General features: G+C 35.6%; 1 protein-coding gene across 4 annotated transcripts in view; it reads left to right on the forward strand.

Annotated features, from left to right (window-relative positions):
• The window catches only part of LOC150101220 (uncharacterized), a 530,669-nt gene that overhangs the window by 15,513 nt on the left and 499,055 nt on the right, over positions 1 to 16,101 (forward strand). The window contains exon 1 of one of the 4 annotated variants that reach the window (XM_090401190.1): positions 11,253 to 11,370. The exons of the other annotated variants lie outside the window; for them this stretch is intronic. The gene's annotated coding sequence lies outside the window, so the exon portion shown is untranslated. Of the gene's footprint in view, positions 1 to 11,252; positions 11,371 to 16,101 lie in introns of those variants that run through there. 4 annotated transcript variants of the gene reach the window in all.

The raw sequence follows: 16,101 nt of genomic DNA on the forward strand, positions 1-16,101 counted from the left end.
GGACATTAATATTAATGCCTGAGAGGCATTAATAGCTTGAGTATTAACAATTTGTCCAAAGAGGTCCCTACTAATCAGCAATGACAAAATCCATTATTTATTATTATTATTCAGGCCTCCATGGAGTCGCCTCATTGCGGGAGGTCCTTCCTAGGAAACACAGTCTATCATACCACTCCCTAAACTCATTGACCATTCTTGCTCTCACCACTCTATCAGGCAATGCATTCCACGGTTCAACGATCCTCCATGCAAAGAAACCACTCTTCACCCTCTTTTTCACAGCTTCCTTTTGTAACTTCCAGGGATGGCCCTTTGTCATCGCTCCTTCCCACTGTTCAACCAAGCGAAAGAACTCCCCAGCGTCAACCCTAGAACCACCTCTCAACAGCCCAAAAGTCTCAATCATATCACTCCTTCTTCTATTTACCAAACTCTGCAGTCCACATTCCCTCAGCCGATCCTCTTAACTAACATTGTACAAACCTAAAACCATCTTTGTTATCTGTCTCTGTATCTCTGTACCCTTTCCACAGTTAATTTATCCCCTTCAAATTCTGGGGACCAAATCTGAGAACAGTAGTTTAAGTGTGGTCTGATGAGGGTCTTATACAATGGAATGATAACTCTTTTATCTCTGTAGGTCAGCATCCTTCTCAGTATTGCAACAATCCTCTGTATTACCTTCACCACCTTTGCAATATGTCCCCTGAATTTCAGGGGACATATTGCAAAGGTTTGACTGTTCTTGCAGTCATTTATTAGTAAAGAGATTTTCAGGTAGCATCAAAGTCCAGTTAATGCAATTGAAGTGAAAAGCATAACACTAATGGGTAGAATATAGTCTAATTTCCAGGCTAAATACCAGTGGAATAACAGAATATAAAAAATGGTGACATAAAATATCAGTCGGCTTTAGAGTATAAGGGTTCGGAACAATTGGAGGAGTACCATGAGGACCAGAAGACATTTTATATCTAGAATGGACAAAATTCTTCTGATCTCTTCAAGAATTGGAGAAAATGTAAGAAGCTAGGAGATTTGTGGCACTGCAATAGAGCTGGTAGAGTACAAAAGAGCTAAAAGCAAGTTGGGGGGGAAAAAATTCCTGCCTCTGGTATTGGAAAGGGACTAGAAAGCCTGACTGCCATATGGACATGCTGCAAGTTTCGTTATTTTGACCATTCGAAATCAGTTTTGTTTTAATAATTTTTGCATTTGACTTATTCAAGCTCTAGTACAAGCATTTTGGGACATCACTGAAAGCAAATCGTTATATGCTGTATTCTTTTCTTGAAAAGCTTTCAAACAAAAGTTAGATGGGGGGGAGGGATTTAAAGTGCAGTGAGAATTGAATGTTTCTTTACCTATATGAATTGCTCCGGTGATTCATTCATTGCATATGTTTGGCTTAGAAGCTTGGAAAAAATAATTCTGCATAAAAATAAATTGTAGAAATCATAAAGATCATTCCACTTGGCATTTCTTATAATGTCAAACAACACATGAATGAAAACTGCTACCAGGAAGTTCTAGAGTGCTGATGTGTCTTTTTGCCAGCCTGGTTGGCTAAGTGGTTAGCATATCCACTCGCCAGCCAAAAGGCTGCAGGTTTGAATCCTGCCATGGGCATGGATGTTTGTGTTGTATGTGAAAATACTAGTAGTGGTGGTCAGCGGTAGATGGCATTGGTATAGATGATGAAAGTAGTTGGTGGTTGTGGTGGAGATTTGTGGTGTAGGTGCCCTCCCTCGATGAGTCTTTCGACTCCCTGGAGGTGTTATGTAATAATAATAATTAGTATCTGGCCTCCATGGAGTCAGAGGACTCATTGCAGGAGGTCCATACTCTCTCTCTCATGAAAAGATCATCGAACTATGCCTTAAACCATTCAATTTCTGCACTCACCACACTATCAGGTAATGCATTCCACTCTCCAATCACTCTCATGCAAAGAACTTGCTGCTCACTCCATTTCTCACATCCTTCTTATTCAGCTTCTAGGGAGAGCCTCTAGTTCTGCCTTTGCCTTCATCTACTCTATGAAAAATTTCCTCCATATTATTCTAGTAATAACCTCTCACCAACTTATGTCTCAATCATAATCACTTCTTTTATTCACAAGGCTGTGTTAATTGCATTTCTTCAATCTCTCCTCATATCTGACATTCCATAAACCTTCTTTGGGACCCTCTCTAATACATTCTCATCCCCCCCCCACCTAAAAAAAAAAAAAACCAGGCAACCAAATCTCTGCACAGTAGTCCATATATGGACTACTGTGCAGAGTAGTCCATAATCAAAGCCTTATCAAAGGTATCATAACCTTTTTGCTTATGTATGTACCCTCTTCATTATTGCCATAATTTATTCTGATACATTTTTAAAAATTATGGAGACAACTACAGCGTTATAGAGTAAAACTTTAGTTTAATATAAACTAAAATCAACACTCGACGTTTCACCCTTCATATCAAGGTCATCCTTTGGAGCATACACAATATATACAAAGAAACAAGCTGCACTACAATCTACATAGTTTGCTAAAGTTACTGACCAACCATTACCAGAATTACTGGCCTGACCTGGTGAAGAAAAAAACCTTTACTACATCAAAGCTAGAGTACTATTATTATTATCTATTAGGTTACAAAACTAAGAGTTGGGCAGTTTTATATATATATATATATATATTTAAAAATGTGATTATACATATAAATTTCAACCAATTGGTGTGGAATAGTTTCCTAAAGTATGCTAGATACTAAGTGGGCTGAATATGTGCCATCAAAATTCTTGAAATTTTTATGCCACCATTATTGTTGAGATTAGGGTGGTTAATCAGAATTTCACAGGCTTCTTTAAATTTTCTTTCATACCAGGTTTTTGTATGATGTAAAGAGCAGGTACTTTTCCAATCAGTTTGGTGTAGGGTGTTGAGCACGTGATCTGAGAGGCCTGCTTCACCAAAATTGTTATATTTAATATGTCTTTTGTGTTCTTTATTGCATATAGGTGTAATTGTGTGAAAGAAAATGTAGAATTTTCTTTCACACAATTGCATTCCATTTCATACACATAACAGTTGATTAAGGCATCCTCAAACAATTGTTGAGCCATCTACGACTTCTCATTACTAGGCCCACTTCTGATAATGAACTGGAAGAGTATGCTTCCTAATGTTTTTGAAGGCTTGTGGATTCTCACTGTGCCATATCACAAATGATTTCAGTTTATATCCAGCTACATTATACTCTAACAGAATCGTAATACGGTCTTTAAAAGCTTTGCAACCAGGCATAGATTTTAGCTTTTTGTTGATGAATGTCCACGCGGGCATTTTTTTTTTCCAAAACAAGGTCTCTTCCATATTAAATATTTGCTGTGGCAAATAATTTTCCTCCGTAATAATTTTATCCAATTTCTCCACAAACTCCTTGGCAGCCTTCTCCATCAGCACGTGCAGATTCACCATACATTTGCACATTATACAGCACAAAACACCGCTTGAATCTTATGAACCAACCGGAAGAAGCGGCGAATATGTAGTCATAATCGGGCCCTCCTTTCTCCCTCAACATGTTGAGACTTAGTGCCTTAGCTGTTATGGTCCTACTGCTAATGAGTATGTGCTTTTTGTTCAGGTTCTTTATCCATGATGCAAGTAGCTTTTCCATATCATCAATAGGATCTTTTGTTGCTTTGTCACTATCTTCTATTTAAAGGAAACAGATCCTTTCACAGCCTGTATAATTTTATCCCTCATCACTGTAGAATGAGACCATCCGAAGTCATGCGATCATATTGACAGGCCTGCTAGCTTCATGTTGTTTTATAACTGGCAACTTTGTTTCAATATCAATTGCTCGCCTCTTTTTCTGTGATTCTTCACTAGGTTTTTTGATTGGGCATGTAGGGGCCATGTTGTGCAAAACATTGCAAAATATTTAACAATAAATATACAAATAACCTATTTCTCAAACACAAAATCAACAGAGGAACTGTTGAAGATGTGCCGATTGCTAACTGCTGAGGGAGGTTGCCGCTGAATGCGCTGTTGCCACTGTGCATGATGCATATTTGCTAAATAGAAACCTTTTTTACTTTATGCTTGCGTCTTGTTTGAAAGTATAGTTGAAAATGTTATTTATTCCTTTATGAGATCACGGGCATAACTCGAGCGGACTTAAGTCAAGGGATGACTGCATTCTGAAATCTTTCATATTTTACAGGATGTGAAACACTATGAGTTTCCAGGAGGAAACTTGACTAATACTTATCAGACCAATTAACTTAAAAATGAGTTAACTGAGGTGCAGAGGTTCTTGATAATTTATATAGGATATCTTCGTCCACAAAATTTTGAAACTTGAACATTACATGTCCCAAGAGAATGGAAAGAAGGTAAAATTGTTCCACTGCATGAAAGTGGCCATAAGATTGGCTACAAATTATAGGCCAATCTGTATATCTAGAGTGGCAGTTAAGCTGTTGGAGAGATTAGTGAGAGATTAACCAGAAACAGGTTAATAACAGCAATATTCTTTGTGATTGTCAGCACGGGTTTGTTAAAGGGAGAACATATTTTACTAACCTATATACCCATAACAGGGTGACAAATGTATTAGACAAGGAAAGTTATATACATTGGTATACTTAGATTTTGCAAAAGCTTTTGATAGACTGCCACACGATAAGCTGTTAAATAAATTGAAATGGATGCAAATGGATAACAGACTATAGAGTTGGATCGGTGAGTAGTTGTCAGCTATCAGAAAGTTGTATATGGGAGTGCAGTATCATGGAAATCACTAGTGGTGTGTCACAGGGTTCTGTATTGGGGCCATTGTTGTTCAGTTTGTATATAAATGAGATTAGGATGGGTTTATCTGGCATATGCACTGTTTGCAGGTGATGTAAAATTGGGGTGAACAATGCAGAGGCAAGCAGGTGTTATGGCCTTTGGGAAGGACTTGAATAGATTGTATGAATAGACAGGTAAGTGGAACTGTCAGTCCAATGTTGCAAAGTGTAAGGTTTGAAATTTGGTAAGCAATGATGGGGTGCAAAATATACACTTGGTGGGAAACTTAAGGAGGTAAAGGAGATGAGAGATCTGGGAGTGGTAGTGGACAAGGTCCTGAAATTCAGGGACCACATTGCACAAGTTGTGGATCTTCGCATCAAATAATGGCAGTGATGTGGAGGACCTTGATATGCATAAATAGAAGTTGTGATATACCATTGTATAAGGCCTTGGTCATGCTTCATAGATTATGAAAACCAGGTGACAAAATCTGTGCACAATATTGACAAGGATATGTTAGAAACAGTTCTAGAGAAGATTTGCAAATGTGGTAACTGATCTTTGGAATGCGGAATATGAAGACATTGAAAGAATGTAATTTGCAAAGCCTCATGAATAGGAGGAACGGGATATGATTGAGACACATGATTTGGTTAGGGGGCTGTTACCATGTATAACATGGAAAGAATTTTTCGGAGAATGGGAGAAGTGGGGCCATCCGTGGAAATAGTATAAGGAGGATATGAGCAAAGGAGTGAGGAAAAAGTTCTTTGCATGGAGAGGGGTTGGTGAGTGGAATGCATTGCCTGAGTGTGTTGTGAATGTAGACACATTGAATCAGTTTAAGGCATGGTTGGATGAGCTTTGTGTGTGATAGTGTGTACTTTTCAAAAAGACTGACTCTAAGAGGTCAGATGTTAATAATACTAATAAAATAATTAAAAATAAAATTTTAGTCTACTACCAGCCTTAATAAAAAAAATAAAATACAAAGTTTATTGCTGTCTGCATTGTATTAATAGGTTTAGTTTTCGTTTGTATATGCTCTTATTTATTCTATTTTATTTTATTTTATTTTTTTGTGTGTATGTGTAAAATGATTATTTTCTCAGTCATCTCTGTGGAGGCATTCATCATAGGAGGTCCACTCTAACTGCTGTCTGTAGAATACTTATACCTCTTCTTGAATTTATTCACAAAGCATTCATAACAACCTTTTGCCAAAATATAGTTTAGGGACTATATTATTTAACTGAAAAAAAAAAAAAAAAACAGTTAGCAAAATTATAATCCCTAGACTATATTTTTTGCTAATTATACTTAAACAATTTCCATGGGTGATCCCTTGTTCTCTCTCTCTCTCTCTCTCCTTTCCTACCATGTATTGAAAAAGTCATTTGGTGTCATTTTGATTAATGGTTGAAGCCTAGGATTCACCTTGTTTTAGAAAAAGAAAGCAATTACAGTCTGCTCTTCCTTAGCTACTCTGATTGTGTCACTGTTAGGTCTATGTTTTTCATTCTTTGGGAAACCTGCACAGGTAGCTTCATCTGTCAGTGGTTTTGTCACTATGCCTCTCTGTTGTATGTCATAGAAGCTTTAACAAGACAAAAATTAATTTGTTCTCATACCCTCACTGTGTTGAGCTTGACTTCATATGTAACATTTAGCCAATAGCTATAATCCCTAATGGAATGGAAAAAAAAAAAAAAAAACCTATACTCCAACCACTCCCCTCCCAAACATAGTTACAGGTTTATTTACAGTAATCTTATGTAGTCTCTCCCAGATATTCATGTAACTTCTGAAAAGTTGGTAAAACCCTTTAAAAAAAAAATCAATTTGGTGACTTCCTTTTAGCCCACCCAGAAATTGGTATCCCTTATGTGCTCTTCTAAAGATCTCCCTAGTGTTTACCAAGTATCCTTATATCTGTATTACAGATTTGTTATGGGCTAGATTTATAGGTCAGTCAAGACTGCATCTAGTACAACCACTATGACATGATTGCTTAGGTCTTACAGATCATGCATGTCTACTGAAACAGAAGTTAATTTGCTTCACTAAAGTAAATATAAGTATGAAAGGTTTCTTGGATCAACCTCTGACTTTATCAATCTCACTTGTATGGATGCATACAACTACCTTTACATTTCAGAAACTTGTATCCTCAGAACTACTCACTCTATCATGCCCACTTGTTGGCTTATTTAAGACTAGTATTTACTTTTCCCTTACTTCAGTTTTACTTATTAATTTAGTACCTGTACATATGTATCTCAACCTAGTCTTATTACCTGAAGATAACAGTTTGGCTTTGGTAAAACATAGGAAATATTAAATTATTCATTATCAAATTCCTGATACACACATACATACCCTTAGGGTAGGCATACAGGATTTTATGATAGTGCTATGTGAAAGATTGTCTGTATTAATTTCATTTCAATTTTCCTTCAAATTAATTTTATCTGTTAGGACTCCTATATTGTCATATCTCATTTTAGTCTTCTAAGGCACTTCTCACTGTACCAGTCTCTCTAAGTTTAGTACAATGAGAAGGATACCAATTTCAGTATGGGCTAAAAAGAAGTCACCAATCCCTCTGGATTTTTTACCTGCCATGCTTCCAAAAAATACTTGTTTTGCTAACCTTTCCTCTCCCATTTTGTTTAATTGACCATAGCTCTGTTCACTCCTCCTGAATGCTAGCAATATCAGGTTCCTTCCTAATATTTTTGTTTTTAATATGATTCTGCTATTGATGCTTATCTGTTCACTCCTCTAATCTTTTCTCAGAACTCTCATATCTGTGGTTTCCAATCTTTGGCAAAGAATATCATTTCTAACCCAACCCTTGAATCCATTTTCGTAACTTATTTCAATTGTATTACAGCACCAAACCAACTAAATCATAAAAAAAAGTTTATTAACTGGCTTCCATTTCACTGGATTTCAAGCAAGCATCTTCAGAGCACAGTACATGTTTCAGTTAATATGCAACAAGTGAAATAATTCAAATTTGAATTTACTTACTCGTTGTTGCTTGTTAACTGAAACATTTAATGTGCCTCTGAAGATGCTGGTTTGAAATCCAGTGAAATATAAGCTAGTTAATGAACATCCTTTTTTTATAATTTAGTTTGTTTGGTGTTATAATACCATTAAAATAAGTTATTAATAATGTTCAACACCCAAGCTTGTCTATTATCTTGGATCCATAAGTAAAAACAGTCTTTTCTTTGACATTCTTATATTAATTTCCTTTACCCATATATATATATATATATATATATATATATAGATAGGTAGGTAGGTAGGTAATATTAGAGCTGTACTCCAGTCATCTAGAATTTGACCATCTTTTGCATAATTTAGAAAACCAGGTTTTCTAAATTATGCAGAGTAGCCACTTAAAATCCTTTATAACTCCCAATGTGAACATTTCTGTTTGAATATCATCTATTCCAGCTGCGTTTCCTCATTTCAGGTTTTTGATTGCTTTTTCTACCATATGTACTACGATGAGAGGAAAATAAAAATGCTGCTGTTTGGGATGATTGAAGGAAAGAACAAAAATGGAAGACCAAACAGAGAATGGGGTGATGACATTTTCAGATGGTGTGGAAACTATACACAAACTGAGTCATCTTGCACAAAATAGAATGCAGTGGAAGAATCATATCAAGATGGCATCAGACACCTACGGGCATTGGACCCATGGTTGTTGATGATGATGACTCCTTATTGCATTCCTCTTGAGTGTGTTTTCGATCACCATGCTGTCAAAGCTTGTTTCATTTAGCAATCTTTCAAAGGAATTACTCAAGACATCTAGAATATCTATTTTCATGTCATTGTTATAATCTTTGATTCCTTTTACTGTACTCTTTCCTCCATTTCTAAGTTTTTCAAGATCTTCCAGAATATTTTGCCACCTTCCCAATGTCTACTTTTTCTGATCTTACTAGTCTATCCATGACTTTTGTTTAGCTAGTTTTACACATTCACTTCTTAACATTTTTCTCTGTATTTTCTGAGAGCACATGCTGAATTATTTGGTAGGAACTTTTGATATGCTTCTTTCTTTTATTTAACTGCCTCTTTCACTTCCTTAGTTCACCATTGAGTGCTGATTTTTCTATCCTTGCAGACTACCACACAATATTGCCTTTTTGCTGAATTATTCAGAGTATGCCAGTGAATATCCAAGATTTTGTTCTTGTTTTCAGTCTTTCATTTTTAATTAAATAATATTTGAGTCTTCAGTTCACCTCTGAAAGCTGCTCAATTTTGATTCTTTTTAAAACTTGGACACACTTTTCTTTTCAATATGTTATTCTGTTTTATTGTGCTCAAGAACAATGGTAATCACTTTGTATTTTAAAACCACTTTATACTACCAGCATGAAAATATTGCCATTACCAATAACATAATCAATGAGACTTTTCTTACTACTTCTCTTCTCTCCATGTGAATTTGTGCATGTTATTATGTTGGAATGTGGTTTGTAATGATTATATTTTCTGAACAGAAACCCAGTAGGTACTTTCCATTATTATTAGCCATGTTCTTTTTTCTAAATTTTCCCAAAACATTTATATATGTCTCGTAATCATTGCCTACTCTGTAGTATAGATCTCCAAAGACTAATTTTTGCTTAAATGGAACTTTCACAAGAAACTATTCTTGTTTAATCCTTAATTCAGGTGTAAGAAAATAAAGTTTGTGTGTGAAGTACTTCACAACTGAGCTACTTGTATATGGATACTAGCAACCTCACATGGGCCACAACCCAGGCTGGTTTCAACCTTTATGGAAGTTCTTTAGTCAGAGCCAGATACCCAAAAGAGATAATTTATAGTTCAACCAAGTGAAAAAACTTTTGATATCTTTCTCTGATCCAGAGTATTTTACTAAGTTGATACACCTTTTCACTATTTGTATATGGGAAATATATAATCTCTTCTGATGATAGTTAATGTTGTTTATCTTTGGAATTTCTTACTTAACCACCACTGAGTTTCCTGCCCTGCAGTTGAGTAGTGAATCCTTTAGGGTCACTCAGTGAGATTTACAGTGATCTTGTAGATCACTCTGCAAATTGGAGAGATATCCCTGCACTTTAAGAGCACTTCAGTAAACTGTCTGGTAGTAGTCCTTCTCATAATGTCTAGCATTATACATGTTCGAAGGATGTGTACTTTGCATTATGGGATACTAAGACAATTGATGTGAAGTCGCTAGTCTCCATATATAAGCATAGTCGTGAAGATACTTAATTTGCAAATTTTGTTTGCTTACACTTGGAATAAAAAGATTAAACAAGGACTTTTCTTGTCAAGTTTAATTTAACTTATAAACAAGTGAAAAAACTTTCAATAACTTTACCTTTTTTTTGTGTGTGTGTGTGCCTTCTTTAATGCCTCAAAATTTTTAAGATATTAGAGAATTTAAAATAAATTATTTTATTTAATAATACCATCTTCATTGTCTCCTTTTGACAAAAGAAATCATATTCACCAACAAATTGAATAGGATTTTTCAGTTCACTTACATATCACAAGTTTTATAACTGTATTATATATATTTGATGAAAGTTTATAGGGCAGAACATCGGAATAATTTGATAACATTTTACTTAGTTACACGACATTTCATCTCGCTTGCACAGGATTTCTTCAGGTGTAAATAAACATACTAGTAAACAAAACAGTAAGGAATAACAAAGGTGACAACTGTTATGAAGTTATAAATATAACTGTGTGTGTATATGTATGTATATATATACACACACACACTCCTGACAACTGCCACAGTATAAAAGATGAAATGTTGAGTTTAGCAATTTATTTTTAATAAATTTATTTTTAGTGGTAGTTAAAATCTTCAGCCCTTTTACAAGGGCTGATGTATATCAGCTACTGTTTTGAGAGAAGATGCTTTTTTGGTTTCTAGTAATAACATTACAGCTTTGAAGAAAACCTAACACATTTATATATCTTTAAATGAAACAAAGAAATAATTTAAAATGCATTTATCAGCTTGTCATCATATTTGAAAAAAAATTGTATTTTAATAAAGGAGCAAGTATGCATTTTACTTGCTCCTTTATTACATTGCATTTATGTAAAATAATCAAGAATGCATGTTTATACTGATGTTTTAGCATTTTCATAGTTCAGTTAGAAGAAGAAATTCACTAATGCTAACAAGAAGATTGTTGGCATTAGTGAAACCTGGCATATCAGAATCAGATATGGTAAGTGGAATTGAGTGTAATGGGTATACTGTTTTTAGGAATGACCGAAGAGACAGGAGAGGAGGAGGAGTGCTACTAATGATATCAGATGACTTTAGTCCAGTTACCCAACCTTGCTCTGTATGCAAGAATAAAAGAAAAAAAAAGGAAGACCAAGAACTAAGTGGATAACAACAATAAAGGTCAACTCTGGATTATAAACATATAGACAGCTCACCAGCGACGCAAGAAGCTGAGACTCCTGGAGGTTGTTGTGGAAACATGGAAGACTCAACCCGTCCCCGACGGAAGAGGAGTAAAGTAAGTAAGTCCAGTTAGGGTAGAAACACAAGAAAACAATGATGGTAACAATGTACCATGCAGCGGTGAGTTTGAGTCTATCTGGTGTGAAGTAGAGATTAACAGAATGAAATATATAGTGGGGTGTTGCAACAGACCTTGTGGCTCATTTGCAGGGGATGAAGAAATGCATCGCCAATTTAGCCTTATGGTACTAAATGAATGATCATTATGGGTGACTTTAATTTTCTAAACATTGATTGGGTAGAGGAGGAATTTATTGAATTGTTGCGAGACAACTTTCTCAAGCAGCATGTAAAAGAAGGAACTCAAAGTCAAAGAGTGTTGGATTTGCTCATAACGTCAGAAGGGGTCTCAGTCAAGAATATGGCTATTTTACCACTAATTATGACAGTGATCATGCTGTACTTTCTTGGGAAGTATCTAATTATATTGGTGCTCCGATTAAAATGGGTTAATGCTTGAACTACAAAGCTGGAAATTATGATCAACTTAGGAGAATACTATCTTTGATCCTATGGTATCAGTTATTGAATGGGGAAAATGTCAGCAATGCATGGGAATCTTTGAAAAAGTGCTTAAATGAGGCAAATTTATCCCTAGTGTTCGGAGAATAAATAGGTTAGGAGTGAAGTGGATGTGCAGCCTTATTAAGCAAGAGATCCACAAGAAGATGATGTGGAAAGATTATCATGAGAATAAGAGAGAGAGGAGTTATGAAATATATAAAGCTCAGGTCAGAAAAGTAACGAGTATTGTGAGGAAAGCTAAATCATAGTATGAAAAGAAATTGGCCATGCAAGCTAAAGGCAATCCAAAAGAATTTTATCATTATGCCACAAACAAACGAAGGAATGAATGTGGAAGAATAACTTTATTGAATGCAGATGGTACTCGAGTGTTGGAAGCTAATGAGATTGTTCAGTTAATGAGTGCTCACTTTGCTAAGATATGTCAACCAGGTGTATGTAGCATGGTTCACAGTACCATGGATGAAGAGTTAGAGGTTCATGAAAATGAGGTTGAAGAGCTGTTGCATAACCTGGATAAGAATTTGTCTATAGGGACAGATGGAATATCAGCTCATTTGCTAAAGCAATGTTCAGTCGAATTGGTTACACCTTTCACATGTTTATATAACTTGAGTCTCAGCTCAGGAACGATACCACAGGAATGGAAGGAATGTATGATAGTTCCATTGTACAAGAGTGGTGCAGAAACCTGGTTTTGGTGATTTATAGATCGATAAATCATTGACTCCCTGGAGGTCTCAGATAATAATAAAAATAATGGGACATTGTGCTCTTGTTGGAAAAGACTAGTTTGATTCTTATCATGACAAGAGGAATCTTTATATTAGCCTTTTCTGTTGAAAGTAAGTTAGCTGATGTGATTTGGAGGTAGCAGAGTTTTTCTCCTTCTCAAAAAACTTGGTTTTTACATACTACATACAGCCTTTTGTATGGTGATTAAGGTGTAGTATGGTGGATTACATAGGGTATAGACAGTGAATAGTTGCCCTCCCATGAAGAGTTCTTGGACTTCGCAGAAGTGTCGTGTAATCATGATGTTATATGTGTCCTAGTATGTTAAAAGCAAAATAAAAATTTGGGTTCATTTGATAGTTGGACTCTCTGGGTTCTGTGATGGACAACTCTGTTTGGGGGAAAAAAAAATCCAGAATTAGTGACCAGTGGAGTATGTAGTTTGAATCATTGGTGTAAAGTGGTACATCATAAAAGCATGTTCAAAACTCTTGGACTGACATTTGATTAAACGAGACAATTATGTAAGCAGTAAAACATCTCTGACATAGGAGAAATGATCTTAATTCCATTGTGTGCACTGATACCATTGTGAGTAACAAAATCATTTCTAGTGATTATATAGCAGATGAGGATTGATGCAGAGTAGAAAATGTGCATTTACAAATTCATGTTTGTTTGATTACTCTGTGAGTATGGGAACTTGAGCATAGTCATCAATCCTTGCATGAGAAACAAGGGATATAGATGTTTTGTAAGTAATATTTTCAAAACTGTTGGTGATGGAAATACTGTTTCATTAACATTTAAACGCCTACTTCACTGCCTTTTTTCTGAAAGCAAAAACTAGAAAGGACAAATGCAAAAATGACTACACTCACCGAAAAAAAGTAGCAGTTTTTTTTTTATTAGTTTATTTTTTTTTTATAATAAGAATTCCATCAATGGCAGGTTAAACTTATCATGCTTTTGAAACTCTGCTCTAGATCTTTTAAAGACCTTTTCTCACACTGGGGCACAAAATTAATTTGTCACCTAAAGACATTCATGAACAGCCATGGCATAGTGAGATTTTAATTCTCCTGACGTTGTGTAATGTGACATGTAATCCACTGTTTCAAATAGCTCATAAGTGATTGTAGGCATAGTTCAGGTATGTCTGTAATACAAGATAGGTAGCTGATTTCTAGATTTAAATTGAATTCCTGATAGTATCTGCTCATGCTACTGTTGAACTACTTTGCTAGACTCCTGAAAATAATGAACCAGAAGTGGTTAAGATAAGGTGCTGAAACTATGGACAAGTTAAGTGCCTCCATAGTGCAATTGGAAGAACAACAGTACATTGTGCCCTTCGATTGGAAAAGGCATAAGTTCGATTCTTGTCATGAAGGGAGGAATCTTTATATGGACTTTTTCAATCGAAGATGAGTTAGCCGATCCCATACGGAGATAGCAGGGTTTTTTCTCCCGGAAACTCGGGTTTTTCATCTAGCATACAGACAAATCGGCCTTTCAGAGCACACACAATTTACAGACGAAAAATAATAGCTGTGGTGGTGGTAGTGGCCAGTAGATGGCACTGATGTTGATGATTGGTAGTAGAGATTCGATGTAGTGGTGGAGACGGAGAGTTGTACAATAGGTGTCCTCCTACGATGAGTCTTCGGACTCCTTTGAAGTGTCACGAATAATAATAATAAAGTTACAGAAAAAAAGGGCATTATGGAGGCAGTATAAGAGAAGTGGAAATAACCAATTCCATGAGGACCACAAAGACCAGGCAAGAAGGATGACTTAGTTGAGGTGGGTAGCTAAAGTGAGGTATGAACAGTAGTTACCTAATGAAGCCAAAAAGAATCCTAAGGAGTTCTATCAATATGTAGCCAGCAAAAGAAAGAATGATTATGGAAGGATGACATTGATTGGATAAAATGGTATAAAGACAGCTGTTGCGGAAGGTGTGGTGGAGATATTTAATGAACAGTTCATAAAGGTCTTTCAATCTTGTGAATGTGACTTCATGGAGAGATTGAGAGCAGTTGATGATGTTGAGGAGAGACTGTAAGTGAGCAAGAGGTGTATGGGGAGGTGAGCAAACTAGATGCAAATAAGGCTGTGGGACTTGAAAATATAAAATATACATATTCTGAAGGAATGTGCCAGGGAGTTGATGCCAACCTTGACATATTTTTTTAATACGAGTCTTGCACTGGGTCCAGTGCCGGCCCTAGGAATTTTTCCACCCCATGCAATAGCATATTTTGCAGCTCCTTTCCCCTAAAAAAAACTCTTTTAATGACGTCTTAAAAGCCACGATGTTAAGCTAGACTTCAACATGTCTGATCATAAATTCTAAATAGTAACATTAGCTAATGAAAAATTATCATAAACTATATTTCTTTACAAAAAGAGAGAGATAATTAACCCTTTAACGGTGGACTTTTGTTCTGAAAATGTGCATCTGCATGGATAATTAAAATCAATTGCTACTAATATCGACATTACTGGGATGAGAAGTACTTGCCATGAGCTCAGAATTTTTGGTTTCAGTCCTTTTGCTTATTTTCTCTTGTACTACATTAGCTGTTTCAGTTTTGTTTTTAGATATTTATGCAAATCCCCACTTTGTTTCTGAATATCGCATTCTTTTTCCGATTTTTGTTTGCGATATTCTGCACCTGATAGTTTTTTTGTTTTTTTTTTAATCAAAGGATCTCTTCAGTATGAATTAAAAAAATTTATACTGAATTTTATCAGACATATTGGAATGTTAAAATTATTTTCAAAGCCAAATCCTAATAACTGTATCAAATGGTATTATTAACAATCACTGCACAACTGTATTATCAAAATACATAAATACAGTCTGTATTTATGTGTTTTATGTGATTCTATTTCTTTAACTGGTTTACTCTTAACCAATTATCTCATTATGATCGTTCGGTCTCATTGGTTAAACGAGATTTACCCTCAGGTGAAGGTCAACTCGTGGCCAGCAGTGGAATCAGAAATAAATGCAAAATAGGTGTTCTACTGTAGTCACGTCGTCTGATATTAACACCGACAGTGCGATATTAAATGCAACATAATAGTACATTACTATGATTATGATTTTTTTTTTTAAATATGCAGTACAATGAAGTTTTATTATATAAAAATTTGACGAACGACTTCCTGAAGTCTGGTTTCAACAGAGAAGGAATAAATGACTTTTTTTTATGTTTTTTTTTTGTATACTGTAGGCCAATTTTGCCGCTCCCAAAAGCTTGTCGCCCTGTGCAAATGCGCGTGTTGCACTGTCGGTAGAGCCAGCTCTGACTGGGTCAAGTTTCTAAGGAGAGCAAGATTGTGCCACTTCATAATGGAGGTGATAGAACTCAAGCATCAAACTATAGGCCTATCTGTGTATCAGGTGTTGTAGTTAAGTTGTTGGAGAAGCTTGTTAGAACTAGGATCCAGAATT

The sequence above is a fragment of the Typopeltis vanoorti genome, chromosome 12, assembly GCF_054136105.1.
Source record: "Typopeltis vanoorti isolate ZY-2024b chromosome 12, IOZ_Tvanoo_1.0, whole genome shotgun sequence".
NCBI classification, from domain to species: domain Eukaryota; kingdom Metazoa; phylum Arthropoda; class Arachnida; order Uropygi; family Thelyphonidae; genus Typopeltis; species Typopeltis vanoorti.